The following is a 16271-nucleotide window of genomic DNA, read 5'->3' as shown; positions in this document are numbered from 1 at the left end:
CTCTTGGTAGAGGAGCAGAGGGGTTTCACCAAATGATCTGCCACAGCATGACAAATGTCACCTGTTTCCAGTTTTCCAAAAATAACCTATTCTTCACCATCCACTGCTCAACTGTTAAGCCAATGTCATATATCTTAGATTTCTGTTATAACAATACTCCTCTTCAGTATTAATTTCTGTATTAGAGAAAAGAATAGGCCGACCTATTTTTTTTTAATGTAATATCTTAAAGAAGATAATGGTCTGGCCATTCATGTAGTACAGCAGCTTTGCTCCCACAGGACATTTAGAATCCCAGATTCATTTTATTTTGTGTTTAGCCACATGCTATAGCACAAGTGGGCAAGCTTTTTCTGTAAAGGGCCAGAAAGCAAATATTTTAGGCTTTGCAAGCCATACAGTCTCGGTTGCAACTATTCAATCCTGCTGCAAAAGCAACCACAAACAGTAAGTTTTTAAAAATGAGCATAGCTGTGTTCCAATCAAATCTATTTATGGACACTGGAAATTTGAATTTCATATAATTTTTTCATGTCATGAAATATTATTCTTCTTTTGAGTTTTTTCAACCATTTAAAAATATAAAAATAGGGCGCCTGGGTGGCTCAGTCGGTTAAGCAACTGCCTTCGGCTCAGCTCATGATCCTGGGGTCCCTGGATCGAGTCCCACACCAGGCTCCCTGCTTGGCAGGGAGTCTGCTTCTCCCTCTGACCCTCCCCCCTCTCATGTGCTCTCTCTCTCTCTCTCTCTCTCTCTCATTCTCTCTCTCAAATAAATAAAATCTTTAAAAAATAAATAAATAAATAAAAATAATTTAAAAACAGGGCCAAGGGGCACCTGGGTGGCTCAGTTGTTAAGCGTCTGCTTTCGGCTCAGGTCATGATCCCAGGGTCCTGGGATCAAGCCCCGCATCGGGCTCCCTGCTCAGTGGGAAGCCTGCCTCTCCCTCTCCCACTCCCCTTGCTTGTGTCCCCTCTCTTGCTGTGTCTCTCTTTGTCAAATAAATAAATAAAATCTTTAAAAACAAAAACAAAAGCAGGGCCAGATTTGTCCTATGGGCTGTAGTTTGTGGGCCCTTGTGTGATAGGGTTGTCCTCATCTGCATGGTTGAAAGTGAGTCACAGGCATGTCTATGACCCAGCACATACAATAGCAAATGAAGGAGTCCAGACAGCCACCAAAAAAAAAAAAAAAAAAAAATGAAATCTTGCCATTTGCAATGACGTGGATGGAACTAGAGGGTATTATGCTAAGCGAAATACGTCAATCAGAGAAAGACAATTATCACATGATCTCACTCAGATGTGGACCTTAAGAAACAAAACAGAGGATCATAGGAGAAGGGAGGGAAAAATAAAACAAGACAAGATAAGAGAGGGAGATAAACCATAAGAGTCTCTTAATCATAGGAAACAAACAGGGTTGCTGGGAGACAGGTCGGGGGATGAGGTAACTGCACGATGGGTATTAAGGACGGCACATGATGTAATCAGCACTGGGTATTACATAAGACTGATGAATCACTGAACTCTACCTCTGAAACCAATAATATACTAGACGTGAATTAATTGAATTTAAATTTAAAAAAAGAGGGAGTCTAGAGAAAGAAATTTTGTTTTAAGCAATTTCTTTTTAATTTCTTTTTGTTTAGAACTTGGTCACATGACCATACCTCATTGCAAAGAAGCTGGAAAACAGAGTTAAAACTGGCTCACCATATGCTGGGAGAATATACGACAAGCAGCTATCTGTTACACACACCCAAGACTAGTTTTTAGGAACCTCATTAGGGTCAATAGCTTGATGTACTTCATATAAATTTGCCTGAGCCACTACTTTAATTCTACAGCTTCCTGGGTCTAACTTTGCTTTAATGTCTCTTCCATACAGCTGCATGAGATGAAATGTTCTCCACTTCTATATACCATTCTTTTAACAATCTATGTCCATCTAGAGAGAAACTAGAGAAATGTTCTTGGCTCTAGTCTAAGAGTCTACCATACGCATGATGCAATGTTAATACTATGAAGGCTGACAAATTTTTACTGTCCTAGATGACCTCTCACATGTAATACTTACAACTATATAGTCAATATATTGTAACTACAGAATAGTTACATAATAATAAGTGACTCATGTGTGTCCCACTCCAGTAAACTGCTTTAGCATCTCAAGTGCAGCTGGATTTTTTCCAACCTACCACCCACTAGACGTCTTGTCCCCTCCCCAACCTTTGGACTTATAAATATCCTGGGATATTAAAGGGATAGGTTTCCATACACAACCATAGAAAAGTGTCACACTGGCCAATCAATGGCTGAGATAGTGGTGAAGATGGAGCAAAATCCTCTAAAACTTCAACCAGAATATCCATTGCTGATGCCCTGAGTTCAGGTAATGGGAAGTTGCCAGAACCCACAAACATTACCCTCTAACGAACAAGAGTCAGCACAAGAGAGCTGGACTGATGTCAGTCTATCACTTCTAGAAGTTGGATAAGATGTAAAAGGTTAAGATCTGATTTTCTGGAATGGTCATGAATGAGATGAAATCTTTCAACTGGTAATAGAACTACTGACCAAAACTAAACTGGGAATGGATGGGATCCTGAAGGAAAGAAACTGCAAAGAGTTTATTGAAGGGGCTTAACCTAATGGGATTACATTTAGGAAGCAGATTTCTTTTTTTCCCTCCACTGCCTCAAACAGACTCTGTGGGATCCCCCTCCTCTGCCTCTTTACAATATCTGGGGCAGATCCCAAAAGTTTTTGGTCAATTACAGCTTTAAGAACAGCTTTAAGATAATTTTCAGCCACTGAAAGTTTAGTGTAGTATAACCTAAATTCCAGTCTTGTCCAATCCAATGAGAGCAGGCCTGATCCATGGCCATTTAATATCAGGCTGACTCCATGCACTCCCTGGCTCACCACTTAGGACTACACTGCTCCATTCAGCCAGTGGTTAAGCACTCTCTCATGAATTACATGCCCACTATTTCCCAGAGCCCTGGTTCTCTTACTTCCTTTGTAAAAGGGAGCTTAGAAAATACAGATCCCCAACCATCTTCCCATCACACTACCAACTCCCCCGACCTTTCTCACCCCACTCCTCCTCTCAGATTCTAATTTGGTTGGAAAGTGGCAGAGCTCAGAATTCTTAATTTTCAATAAGCCCCTAAGTGATTCTAATGAAAGTGGCCTACAGACTGTTTGGAAAAACATTGCTTCAGGGTATCTCTAAATATTGTCTAACCAGGAAACACATCCTTTATTCCTCAGTTCCTGGTTAAAATTATTTACACTCTCCAACACACTCAATATTCAAATATCCTATATGACTTCATCCTTAATTAAACAACCTCTCCTTCCCTCTCCCAAGCTTCTGGAATGACTGGGTCATCATTAACTCCTTTAGACCTCCAAACCCTGCTCCACACTTTGTGGCTTTACCAAACTCTGACTTTACTGAAACCTGGCTACCCACTGAAGATATTAGTTTCCCTATAGCTCTCTCAAGTAAAAAGTGCTCATCTTCCTATATCCCACTTACCTTAAAATTGGAAAATGAGGTTGGTATCCTCCTTTCTCCCAAAACCATGTCCACACCATTACTCCAGCACCTTCTTACAAAAGCCTCCTTGAGACTCATGTAATTTGGCTATACATTTTATCTGCAAGCATATTCTATCCCCACCTTTACTGCCACTGTCATGTACCAAACTCCCTCAGTGCCAGTGGCACCCAGCTCAAAGTATTCCTTTAATTCCAAGCACTGCTATCATCCTAGATGACTTTACTGTCCATGTGGATGGACGATTTGGCTCTCTGACTTCTCATGTTCTTGACGTCATCTCTTCCATCACTTTAGCTACCACTCTACAGAAATTCCCTGAAACTTGTCATCACCTGGAAGAACTCTATCTCTGATACACTAATTCAGACGTCTCACTCTCAGCCCACAAGCTCCCATCTTTCCAGCTCACTCACTCATGACTCTTACTCCATGAGGTCTTCAACTTCCAGGGCAACTCCAGTTCATAAAACCCTCGACTTCATCTATCAGCTGCTTCATTTCATAACTTCCACCTTTATCCCTCTTAGGTACAATCTCAACTCCACTCTTTCTAGTGTTCTAAACTCTCTTGCTCCACAGGGCTCTCACTGCATCCACATCCAAATACCCCCATCCTGGATGAACCAAACAATACTTCTCCTTTGTCGTTGCCCTCTAAGTGCTAAATGTTGATAGAGATAAATCTCATTAACAGTGTAGATTGGTCCCGATCTGTAGTTACCAACCTCAAATGGACCTACATCACTGATCAGCAAGGCTACAATGCTTCTCTAGCCTCCATAACAAATATATTTAAGTATACTCCCTTCTCATCAAACCCCCAATCCTTCCACATCCCCCCCTTCTCAGCATAGGACCTCCTATTTCTCTAGAAAAACAAGTAGATAACACCTCCTATATCTTCATCAATATTTTCCTCTTATTGCCACACCCATTTGCAAAGGAAAACGTGTTTCACTGTTCACAGAGTGGCCACACTCTGCAGGCAAAGGTAAAAAGTGGATAAGTGTCACTCAGGGAAGAGATCAGTGTGTAACTTGACATTGCTGAGAATAGACAATGTGCATATCAGGCTCCAGTGGTATAGCATTTCCTTACAGCAAGAGGAGAGAGTGCACAAGATCTGGCGCCTTGCAATGCGTTGGTCCCTGATGGCCAGCACATCCAATCTGCAGCTTATATGCAGTATGACTTCATATAACCCACTTCGTGCTACAGTAGAAGGACCCTGAGTCCTCCTTTCTGGGGTCTGAAATACAGAACACTGCAGGCATGCCTGAGGGCTATTAATGCACCAATGTAAGCAACAAAGGAGTATACTTCCAGCTCAGAACAGGGGAAGATATTTCCTCACAAGGCAATAATCTCAGCACAGGCTGTGAGAGTTCTCTATCTCTTTGCAAAAGGAAATATTCCAGGCAAAAGGCCACTCTTATATCTAGCCCATGCATGGGGTTACAAATTGTGCATGACTGCCTTTCCCAAAAAAAATCATCCTACCTTCCATCCAAGACCAACCATCTTATTCCAAACCAAAAACCTCTTTCAACCCCCACATCAACCTATAGATACTGCTCAATCTCCTCCTCTTCAATTCACTACTGTCATTTCCCAATATTCTACTCATCTTCACCCCATTTCAATCTTGCTTCTACAACAAACACCGTAAAATTATCCAGGTCAGTTTCAGCAAGGACTTCTCATCACTAAATTCAAAGAAGACGTCTCTGTTTTATCTTGACTGAACACTGTGCACATTTGACATTCTTGATCACTCTCTCCTTCCTCCAAGTTCTTTCTGCCTTTAGTGTCTCTGCCACCACACTGTCCTGATTTTCTTCACTGGCAAGACCCTGTTTTCTCTGCTAGCATTCTCAACTCCACATGCCCCTTACATTTAGAGCACCTCAAGGTTCTGCCCTTTCCTCCTTGTAAAGCTCAGGCAATTCTATTGCTTCTAGTATCCTTTCATTGATACAGTCATTCCAAAAATATTTTATGAGCGTCCTCTCTCGAACAGGCACTATGGAAGGTGGCAGAATTCAGTGGCAGGGCCACTTCACTGCATGACTCCAGAAGGCACCTTTCACCTAGAATGCTGTGCAAGGCAGTGACACTGTTTAGTGGTTCTCAGAGAAACCAAAGGGACACCTACCCTCTTAGGCTTTACTGGTTTGCAGGAGAAATATAAACATAACAAATAATTTCAAAAGTAATTACTCAATTACGGTTGGGAATAGCATTCCAAAGAGAAAGCTGGGAGGGGGAGGTTCAGTAAAGAGCAGAGATTTTTCAGGAGAGAAACAGCAATGTGCCAAGCACTGAGGTAGGAAGAAGCATAGTATATCGGAAGGTCTGATAGAAGGCCGCTGTCCTGGCATGAGGGAGCAGGAGAGAAAGCAGTGTGACACAAACCTGGAGGGGCAGGCACAGGCTACATCACATAGACTCTCAAAGGCCACTTGAAATCACTGAAAGACTTTAAGTGGACAGAAATACAATCAACTCTGCATTTTAAAAAGCTTATTTTAGCTGCAGGGTGATTATAGTAGATACAGGGAGGCTGATTTCAAGGCTAAGAAAGTGACTTACAGTGACTTATAGGCTGTTGGCAGTAGCTAGAGAGAAGTAGACATTTTCAAGATACAATTTTAGGAGGGCTCTTGTAAGAAAGTTCTGGTCTAACCAACTGGCTACACAGTGGTACCATTTCCTAAGATGAAGAACCATGGGAGAATCATGTTTAGGGAAAGCAGCACGGTTCATGTTTGGACATACTAAATTTAAGATGCCTGAAGAGCAACCCGGGGGAGAGAGGCTAAGTGGCAGTTAGCTGTATGTTGTTCTGAGTTAGAGATATGTTATTCCTCTCAGCAGTGGTTAGTCCTTCTCAAAACACTCTCTTCCTCTGTTGTCCCCCTCACCATTGCCTGTGCTTCTCCAGTTGTCCTCTTATCTCTGCATCTGAGGCCCCTTTAGTCACTGGGAGAGGATAATCTTGTATTGTTTTCAGCCACCTTCTTGGTGGTAACTTGTGATGGCAGTACCAGGCAATCAATACCCTGACTCGCCCTTGGCTCCTCCCTCTGCACATGAACCCATCACAGATCTCTAGTCTATCCAACCAGTGCCCCTCAAATCCATTTGTTTCCTCCATTCCCACTCCCATCAACTCACGTAAGACTCTATCATCTCTCATCTTGCTACTAAAAAAAAAAACAAACAAACAAACAAAATAAAACATACCTAACTGGCTCAATGGGTTTATTTTTACCCTTCTTCAAACCTACTCAGAGGCCAGAGTGACCTTAAAAAAACAAATATTGACACACCACTCTCTTGAATAAAACACATCTGGTATAATTAGGATGAAGTTCACCATCTTCAATATGGAAAACAAACCCTTCTGTGATCTCACCAACCTGCCACTGAAAGTCAACACTCGGTTTCCTGTTCATTACTCTTCCAGCTCCAACCATATTGGACTTCTTTAGGCTCCTCACCTTTGCCATGTTTTCTCACCTTTTCTTACTAGCCTTCTATTGTTCACACACTTTTAGTTATATATTTAACGCATAAACTCCATGACAGCACGGACTACATCTGCCATGTTCACTAGTACATCCGCTGTGCCTGACATGTACCTGAGAAATACGAAGTGTTCAGTAAACACATTTTGAAATAATGGCACAGAATGCAATCTAATTTCTTCAAGTTACATTAGACTAATCCTGATCAGATCGATTTTTCTGGAAATCCAAGTTTTAACTCAGGATATATTTTAACAGAAATAATGTATGAGGGTTACCTGGGTGGCTCATTTGGTTAAGCATCTGCCTTCAGCTCAGGTCATGATCTCAGGGTCCTGGGATGGAGCCCCATATTGGGCTCCCTGCTCAGTGGGGAGCCTGCTTCTCCTTCTCCCTCTGCCACTCCTTTTGCTTGTGCTCTCTTGTGCTCTGTCAACTAAATAAAAATAAAATCTTTAAAAAAAAAGAAAGAAATCAGTCAGAGAAAGACAAATACCATATGACTTCACTCATATGTGCAATTTAAGAAAACAAACAAGCAAAGAGGAAAAAAGAGAGAGAGACACAAAGCAAGAAACAGACTTTTTTTTTAATTATAGAGAACGAACTGATGGTTACCAGAGGGGAAGAGGGTGGGGGGATGTGTGAAACAGGTGATGGGGATTAAGGAGGGCACTTGTCGTGATGAGCACCGGGTAATGTATAGAATTGTTGAATTACTATATTGTATACCTGAAACTAATGTAGCACTGTATGTTAACTATACTGGAATTAAAATAAAAACTTAAAAAAAAAAAAGAAATGGACGCTGAAGCTATGGGTGAATTGCTGCACTCTCCTGATAAAGCTAATGGATGAGAAGTCACTCGTGGACGAGCAAAGAAAGTGGTTTCTTGAGATGGAATCTACTCCTGGTGAAGATGCTGTGAAGACTGTTGAAATAACAACAAAGGATTGAGAATACTATGTAAACTTAGTTGATCAAGCAGCATCAGGGTTTGAGTGGATTGACTCCAATTCTGAAAGAAGTTCTACTGTGGATAAAATGCTATCCAACAGCATCACATGCCACAGAGAAATCCCCATGAAAGGAAGAGTCAATCAATGCAGCAAACTTCATTGTTGTCTTATTTTAAGAAGTTACCACAGTCACTCCAACCTTCAGCAACCACCACCCTGATCAGTTAGCCACCATCCATATTGAGGCAAGATCCTCCACCAGCAAAAAGATTAGGACTTACTAAAAGCTCAGATGATAGTTAGCAATTTTTAGCAATAAAGTATTTTTTAATTAAGGGATATACATTGTTATATATATGTATATAATTATTATACAATATATAATTATAAATATATACAAATATATAATTATTATAAAATATAATATAATGTTATTGTATAATGATAGATGTTATATTATGTATATTATATAATTATATGTTATATGTGTTATGTATTTTATATTATACAACATATGTTATATATTATATATGTTATATATACATTATATAATTATATATGTTATATAATTATACAATATAACATAATATGCTATTGTATAATATTATGTTATATATTATTACATATAATATACAATGCATAATAATTATATATGCTATATTATATATTATATAATTATACAATATAACATGTTATATATAATGTAGAATTAATATATAATGCCATTATGCACTTCATAAACTACAGCATAGTGTAAGCATCACTTTTATATGCACTGGGGAACCAAAAAATTCATTTGAGTCACTTTGTTTTGGTATTTACTTTATCCACTCAACTCAGCCATTTTCCCTTACTGTCAGGATAAGACATAAAATCTTGACTAGAGCCTATAAAAACCAGTATGATTCGACCTGTCTCCTGAGTTGCATCTCTTCCCAGTCAACTTTTCAATTTCTAGCCTCCTTTCATTTCCTTGAATATACCATGTTTCCTTATCTAGGAAACCATTGCACATTCTGTTTCTGCTGCTGGGAGCACTCTCTCTTCATCCACTCTACATTTGCCTACTTCTACTCAGCCTTTATTTTTTTTTTTTTTAAGATTTATTTGAGAGGAAGAGAGAGAGCAGGAAAGGGAAGGAGCAGAGGGAGAGGGAGGGAAAAACTCAAGCAGACTTCACACTGAGTGGGGAGCCCAAACTGGGGCTCGATCTCACAGCCCTGAGATCAGACCTGAACTGAAATCAAGAGTCAGACAATTAATTGACTGCCCCACCCGGGTGCCCCTCTACTCAACCTTTAGAACTCAGTGGAAACATCACTTCCTCAGAAAACTGTCTCCCTTCAGCCCTGAGACTACATCACTGCACCATCAAATACTATCACAGCACTGTGTGCCTTTCTTCTCAGCCCTTCCCAGTGCCTATTAAAGCACTGGATATAGGAAATCCCAAACAAATATTTTTCAAATCAACCCTTGCTCTGGGGGCTTCAACTCGCCAAAAAGAATACCTTGCTGCCTATTTTGAATCTTGCTTCAGCTGCCACCTGCATACTTCTTTTTGGAAAAAAAAAAGTCAACAGGCCAAAAATTTCTGTTTTCTGAGTTTATGTCCACATTGTAGTTCTAATAGTTGGGAAAGTGAGATAATATTATACCTCCTTCTTTACTATAGATTTTAAGCCCAGAATACCCACCTATAAACTTGATTGTCTAAAACAAACTTGTCTCAGATCATGGATAGATTCTATGGTAAATATGTTGAATGAGGGAAATGTCTCCCCTTTAAAACCAATCATTGCCATCTGTGTGCTTTATATATTCACTTTGCTCAGCCACTTTGTACTTTTCATGTTGTTCTATGATTATTTGTTGACTTGTAAGACCTGCTGAATATACCCATTTATATACTTGCTCATCAATAATAGGAACTTTGTGTTGTAGTAAACTCAGCTCAAGTCTGCACTTGGTAAACATCTAGTAATTCTTTTTAATATGATAGATTTAGTCCCCTTAGGTTTCTGAGAAATCCTTAAGGTAAATCCTTTCTAGGGGTGCTTTCTAGGTTAAGCATCTGCCTTCGACTCAGGTCATGAGCCCAAGATCCTGAGATGGAGTCCCGCATTGGGCTCCTTGCTCAGCCGGGAGCCTGCTTCTCCCTCTGCCTGCCACCCCCACTACTTGTGAGCACTCGCTCGTGCTCTCTCTCTCTCTCTCTCTCTGACAAATAAATAAATAAAATCTTTAAAAAAATAAATAAATTTTTAAAAATCCTTCCTAAGTAAGATTTCTCAGAATATTGAGTTGCCTCTTTTATCATTCATATTGCTGATTATCATTAATATTTCTAATTTAATATTGCTGAAAATAAGAATGAAAACAGCTGATAATTATTAGGCACTTATATGTCAGATACTGCAAAGCAAACTATATGAATTTAGCAGTCATAATAATCCTCTGAGTAGGGTAACTTTTTTTTTTTTAAGTAGGGTCCACACCCAGTGTGGAGCCAAATGTAGGGCTTGAACTCACAGCCCTGAGATCAAGACTTGATCTGGAATCAAGGGTTGGACGCTTAACCGACTGAGCCACCCGGGTGCCCCTGGATAACATTTTAATGCTATTTTACAAGCTAGGTGATCCAGAAATAAAGAGGTTAAGTAATTTGTGCAAGAACACACAGAATATAAGTGGCAAAGCTGAGATTTGAAACCAAGCAGTCTGATCCCAAGGCTGTAATCACTCACTGCACTATATTACATCCCCTCCTTTTAAAAGGGCTGCAGCCATAGGTTTCTACTTTGGAGATATATATATGTATGCTCCTATTGGACCCAAACCTCCTGAAGATAACAAATATAAGTTCTGCACAAAATGTGAGAAGGAAGGAAGGGAGGGGAAAAAAAAAAACCTGGAGTCTCGAGAGAGTGAACAAAAGCCTGCAGAATCTGGAGGAAATCTATACTTGAAAGAAGAGATTCCTATTTTTACAACTTCCTGTATAAGAACAGGCCAAAATCAACACCCCATGAGGCAGTTAGCTCCAGGGGAAAAACCGCAGTCTCTCTGGTCTAAAGAACAAAAGGATAGATTTCCCGGCAATCACAGGCACTAAAAAGTGAAGGGCAAAATCCCAGGAAAGAGAGAGCTGGAGAAGGCATCCCAAATCCTGTGTATAAGTCTGTGTATTCTCTGCCCCAAGTCCCTAACATATCCTTGAACCATGCAGCATGTATGCACAGAAAAAACTCAAAACAGCCCTGCTAAAAGAGAAAAGAGCTGAACTAAGATTTGAACTGCTGCCAAGAGATAGAAATTATACTTTGATTTGAACCAAGTTAATTGCCTGCCTGCCTGCCTGCTAAAAGAAAAACCTCCATATTTTTAGAGGAATATAACAGAATCCAGAGTCTTTACAGCACAATGCCAAGGTGAATTCAAAAATATTCAATATATTAAGGACACATTAAGAATGTGAATTCATCTCAGGAAAAAAGACAAAGGAAATTAACTCTGAATGACCCAAATGTTTCAATTAGCAGACAAGGATTTGAGAGCAACAAGTATAACAACACTAAACCAACTATTAGTGTTTTCCTTGGCCTTAGAACGTTCCAGGAAAACATGTTTACAATGATGAACAATATAGTTGATCTTAACAGAAAAATAGAAACTTTATACAGGGCCAAATGGAAATTATAAAGCTGAAAAATACAGTATCTGAAATCAAAAAGGCAGCTTTGCAGGTACAACTTTCTTCCTCAAAAGAATTCTTTCTCTTTTTATATATAATAATCTCTTTTGTTTAGTCTCTCTGATAACTAATCTTAACTATCTAATTCCTCAGTTCCTCCTTCCTTGAGTGTTCAGGGGCTGACTCCAGTATTAATGACAGGTATAATCTCTCTGACTTGATTCCTGGCTTAGTTTTATTCCACTACCCTAACTAACATTTGTGTCTAATTTGACCTAACCCCGCATCCCATCTACAGTAGTTTTAAAAAATGTCCATGGGTCACCTGGCTGGCTCAGTCGGTATAGCATGTGACCCTTTGTCTTGGTGTTGTAAGTTTGAGTCCCATGTTGGGGCTTTAAAAATCCAAATTTCATGACATTCCCTCCTCCAAAAAGTAGACCAGGATTCTCCTCCCCTTGAGAGTGGACTGGACTCGAAGAATCACTTCTAATAAACAGAATAAGGCAAAAGTGACAGTGTGATTTCCAAGACTAGGTCATAGAAGGCACTGAAGCTTCCTCCTTTCTCTCTTGGGTTACTCAACCTGACGGAAGCCAGCTGTCCATGTCATGAAGACTTTCAAGCAACTCTATGGGTAGGTACATATGGAAAGCAACTGAGTTCTCCTACCGATAGCCCACAAGAGGTCTTCAGCCAAGAGTCATGTGTTATGGGTTAAATTGTGTCCCCCCTAAAAGATAAGCTGGAGTCTTAACTTAGGTCCACAGTACCTAAAAATATGACCTTATCTAAAATAGAGTTCTTACACAGGTAATCAAGTTAGAATAAAGTCATTAAGATGAGCCCTGATCCAATACGACTGATGTCCTTATGAAAGAGGGAAGAGACACGCACACAGGGAGAACACCATGTGGAGATTAATGCAGAGATCAGGACAATGCAAGTACAAGCCACGGAACACCAAAGACTGCCAGCAAACCACAGTAAGCTAGGAGAGAGGCATGGTATAGATTCTTCCTCCCAGCTCTCTGAAAGAACCACCCTGCCAATACCTTGATCTTTCACGTCTAGCCCCCAGAACAGAGACGGTACATTTCTGTTGCTCTAAGCCACCCAGTTTGGGGTACTTTGTTACTGCAGCCCTGGGAAACTAACACATCATGTGAATGAACTGCTTTGGAAGCAGATCATCTAGTTCCAGACAAGCTTTCAGATGACTGTAGCCCTAACCATTATCTTGACCTCCACTTCCCGAGACAACCCTAGCCGGAACTGACTGCTAAATGGCTACTGAATTCCCCACCCACAGAAATTATGAGATAATTGTTTGATGTTTTAACTGTTGTGATGGACGGAACTGTGTCGCCACCCTATATTCATATGTTGAAACCCTAACCCCTCAAGTGACTATATTTGGAGACAGAGCCTTTAAAGAGGTAATTAAGATTAAATGAAACTGTTAGGATGAGGCCCTAATCCAGTATGACTGGTGTCCTTATAAGAAGAGGAAGAAACACCAGGGATGGGCACATGCAAAGAAAATGCCTTGTGAGGACACAGAGAGAAGGTGGCCATCTGCAAGACAAGGAGAGAGGCCCCAAGAGAAACCCACCCTACTGACATCTTGACCTTGGACTTCCGGCCTCTAGAACTGTGAGAAAATAATGTTCTGTTGTTTAAGCCATTCAATCTGTGGTATTTTGTTATGGGAACCCCAGAAGAATAATATAGCTGGTAAGTTTGGGGATAACTTATCACACAACACAGATAATAATATACTTTCCCACACCAGCCCCCCAAACCCACACATTTTCCATCTCCATTTATCACCCCAAATTATCTTAACAGTCTAGCCCCAAAGTATGCAAATTAGAAACATCAGCAACATTTCTTTGAACAGGTTTGGCGTTTTGAAACTTGATTCCCTTGGAGCGCCTAGGTGGCTCAGTCCTTAAGCATCTGCCTTCAGCTCAGGTCATGATCCCAGGACCCTGGGATTGAGCCCCACAGTGGGCTCCCTGCTCAGCAGGGAGTCTGCTTCTCCCTCTGCCTGCCACCCCCCCCCAGCTTGTTCTCTCTCTCCCCTCCCCCCTGTCAAATAAATAAATAAAATCTTAAAACAATAACAACAACAACAACAACAAAGAAACTTGCTTCCCTCACAGATTATGGGAAAGGCTCTGGGATAAATCTGTCAAGTAAGGAACAAGTCTTCCTATTAGGACCTCTAACCTTTAAGAGAAAGGAGTAAAAGATGACAATTAGCCTATGCGTGACCCTGTTTGATTTTAGACTATGAGTATGACCAAGATCATAATAGGAAGCTTATACTTCTAACTCAATGGGAAACTTGTGTCCATTGGAAATAACCACTACCTTCTCTCTGCTTTCCATAGCAGCTTGTATGTCTGCTAAGGATGTTGAATTATATGAAATTGTTAACCCCTCAACCAACAAACACTTGCTTTTCCAGACTTGTCTCAGTTATATTTTTAAATTCATTATAGTTCCTAGCACAGAGCAAACAATAAATGTTTAGAGAATGACCGGATCCAGAAGAACTGTCCCCTTTAATTCTATCCGCAGGCAGTCCTACGCCAAGACTTTAAAAAGGCAGCGCTGAGCTGCGAACCTTGCTCATTCATCTTACTCCTGTGGGAGAATTCCTTCTGCTGTTGCTCCTGACAAATTCAAAGTCTGGTCTGTTTGATTTCTCTGGTAATCAGTTTTCAGGTTCTGACTGTCAGGTAAGCTCTCTCTAACTTAACTCTTGCCTGTCCCTTTCCCATCACAGTGACCATTTTCTGCCTTGCATTTTCTGAACATAATCCTAAGGTCCCATGCATTCCATTTAGCCCTTCCTCAAGGGTCAATTCTCTGCCCTTATACCTGGCTTCACCCTGCTTATAACCAATCAGCACCCTCAGCCATCTCACCTAGCCAGCTCCAGGGCAGGCCCAAAAGAAAATTCAGGAAAAGTTTTTAAGGTTGAGAACCTACATCTTATGACTTGGATGGCCTTAAATCTTTTTAGTTTTGGTTCCTGGAATTGTATTCTACTTATTTGTTGGGGGACGGGAGGCTAGTTCTGCACTATTTTCATGTCTATAAAATAGATATTATAAGAATCATAGAACTGTGCATGAATGTGGTTGGAAAAGATCATCTTGAGTGTTTTCTTAGCCCAAAACTCGAAACTGCTTTCACCCTTTCCTACTACCAGAGGAGTTTAGATTTCTGTTAAGTATCTGAGGGAACCACACTTATTGGAGCCAAAAAGAAGCTGCAGTCTCCAGTACACCAATATTTCTAGTTACATTTCATACTTAACCCTGGTCTATACCTTATTTAGATGTATTTAGAGCTTCTCGAGCTAATTTCTAGAAACATTAAGGGGCAACCCTTTTTAAAATTGACAATCTCAAAAAGATCCTTAATGCGTTCTCAAATTAACTAAGGATACAACTTGCCTTGAGTGTTGCCAAGTAGTTTCTCCAGGCAAAAAAAAAAAACTTCTGGAGGCTGAGTATTTATGTAAAAACATTGTAACTACTCATAATAAGAGCTAACATTTTTTTAAAGATTTTATTTATTTATTCATGAGAGACAGAGAGAGAGAGAGGCAGAGGGAGAAGCAGGCTCCCAAGCAGCAGGGAGCCCGATGCGGGACTCGATCCCAGGACCCTGGGACTACGCTGTGAGAAAACTCATGCACAAAAAACGTAACTTGTCCAAAGACATGCAGCTGGTAAATCATCAAGTGGGATTTAAACCACTTGAAATCTCTGAATCCAGAACCCCACTGCCTCTTGGGCTTCTAGCAGCTTTACTAATGAAATTCCCTTCTGGTATTCAGCTGCCAGCATAAAGATTTCACTGGGTTATCTCATCCTTTTGTTGCCAGGACCTGGATAAGGATAGAAGGGTCTCCTGGACTAATCTATTTCTTTCTAGAAGAGAGCCCTTTGACAATATGTCAGTACTCATCCAGGAAGTATTCAATAAGTGTTTACTGAATGAATGAGGCTAGTTTGGAATTTGTTCAAAATAAATGACTCTTTTATATCCACCTAGGAGTTTAAAAAAAAAGAGGGACTGTCTCAAAATCTTCACTCATTAAGTGCTCACGCGGAAAACTGCATTCCATTTTGGTGACTCAGGAAGGTGAAATCACAGAGAAAACTGGGGGTAGAGGGGGATGCCAGTGGAAGGTGGAGGATGGGGAGAATTGCTCTGTAAGAAAAGAGGACCAGGTGCTAGACGCAAAGGGATGAATCTAAGTCCTAAGTCTAACCGAAGTCCATAATGAAAGGTCAGAAAATCCAAGGCGAGGGAAGATAGTAAAATTTGAGGAGACCCTCAGAGTGATTCTTCCAAAATTTGTTTCAACACTCCACCTTCACTCTAAAATGTTCAGATCTTGGAGAAAGTGACGTTGCAAATCATCTGGGTCGCCTGGGTGACTTCGTGGGATAGTGCCTATAGCTATACTACGAAAGGTCAGTATGAA

At 40.4% G+C, this 16271-nt stretch overlaps 1 long non-coding RNA gene across 1 annotated transcript in view; it reads right to left on the bottom strand.

Annotated features, from left to right (window-relative positions):
* The window catches only part of LOC141372674 (uncharacterized), a 92567-nt gene extending 85030 nt beyond the window's left edge, over positions 1–7537 (bottom strand). Inside the window, exon 1 of the long non-coding RNA XR_012378079.1 lies at positions 7383–7537. This is a non-coding gene — a long non-coding RNA (uncharacterized lncRNA). The remainder of the gene's footprint in view (positions 1–7382) is intronic.
* Positions 7538–16271: the final 8734 nt, after the last annotated feature.

This window comes from Callorhinus ursinus, unplaced genomic scaffold (genome assembly GCF_003265705.2).
Source record: "Callorhinus ursinus isolate GAN/ISIS: 27379988/994484 unplaced genomic scaffold, GSC_fseal_2.0 scaffold4, whole genome shotgun sequence".
Lineage (NCBI taxonomy): Eukaryota > Metazoa > Chordata > Mammalia > Carnivora > Otariidae > Callorhinus > Callorhinus ursinus.
This window is presented reverse-complemented; position numbering and strand designations above follow the sequence as displayed.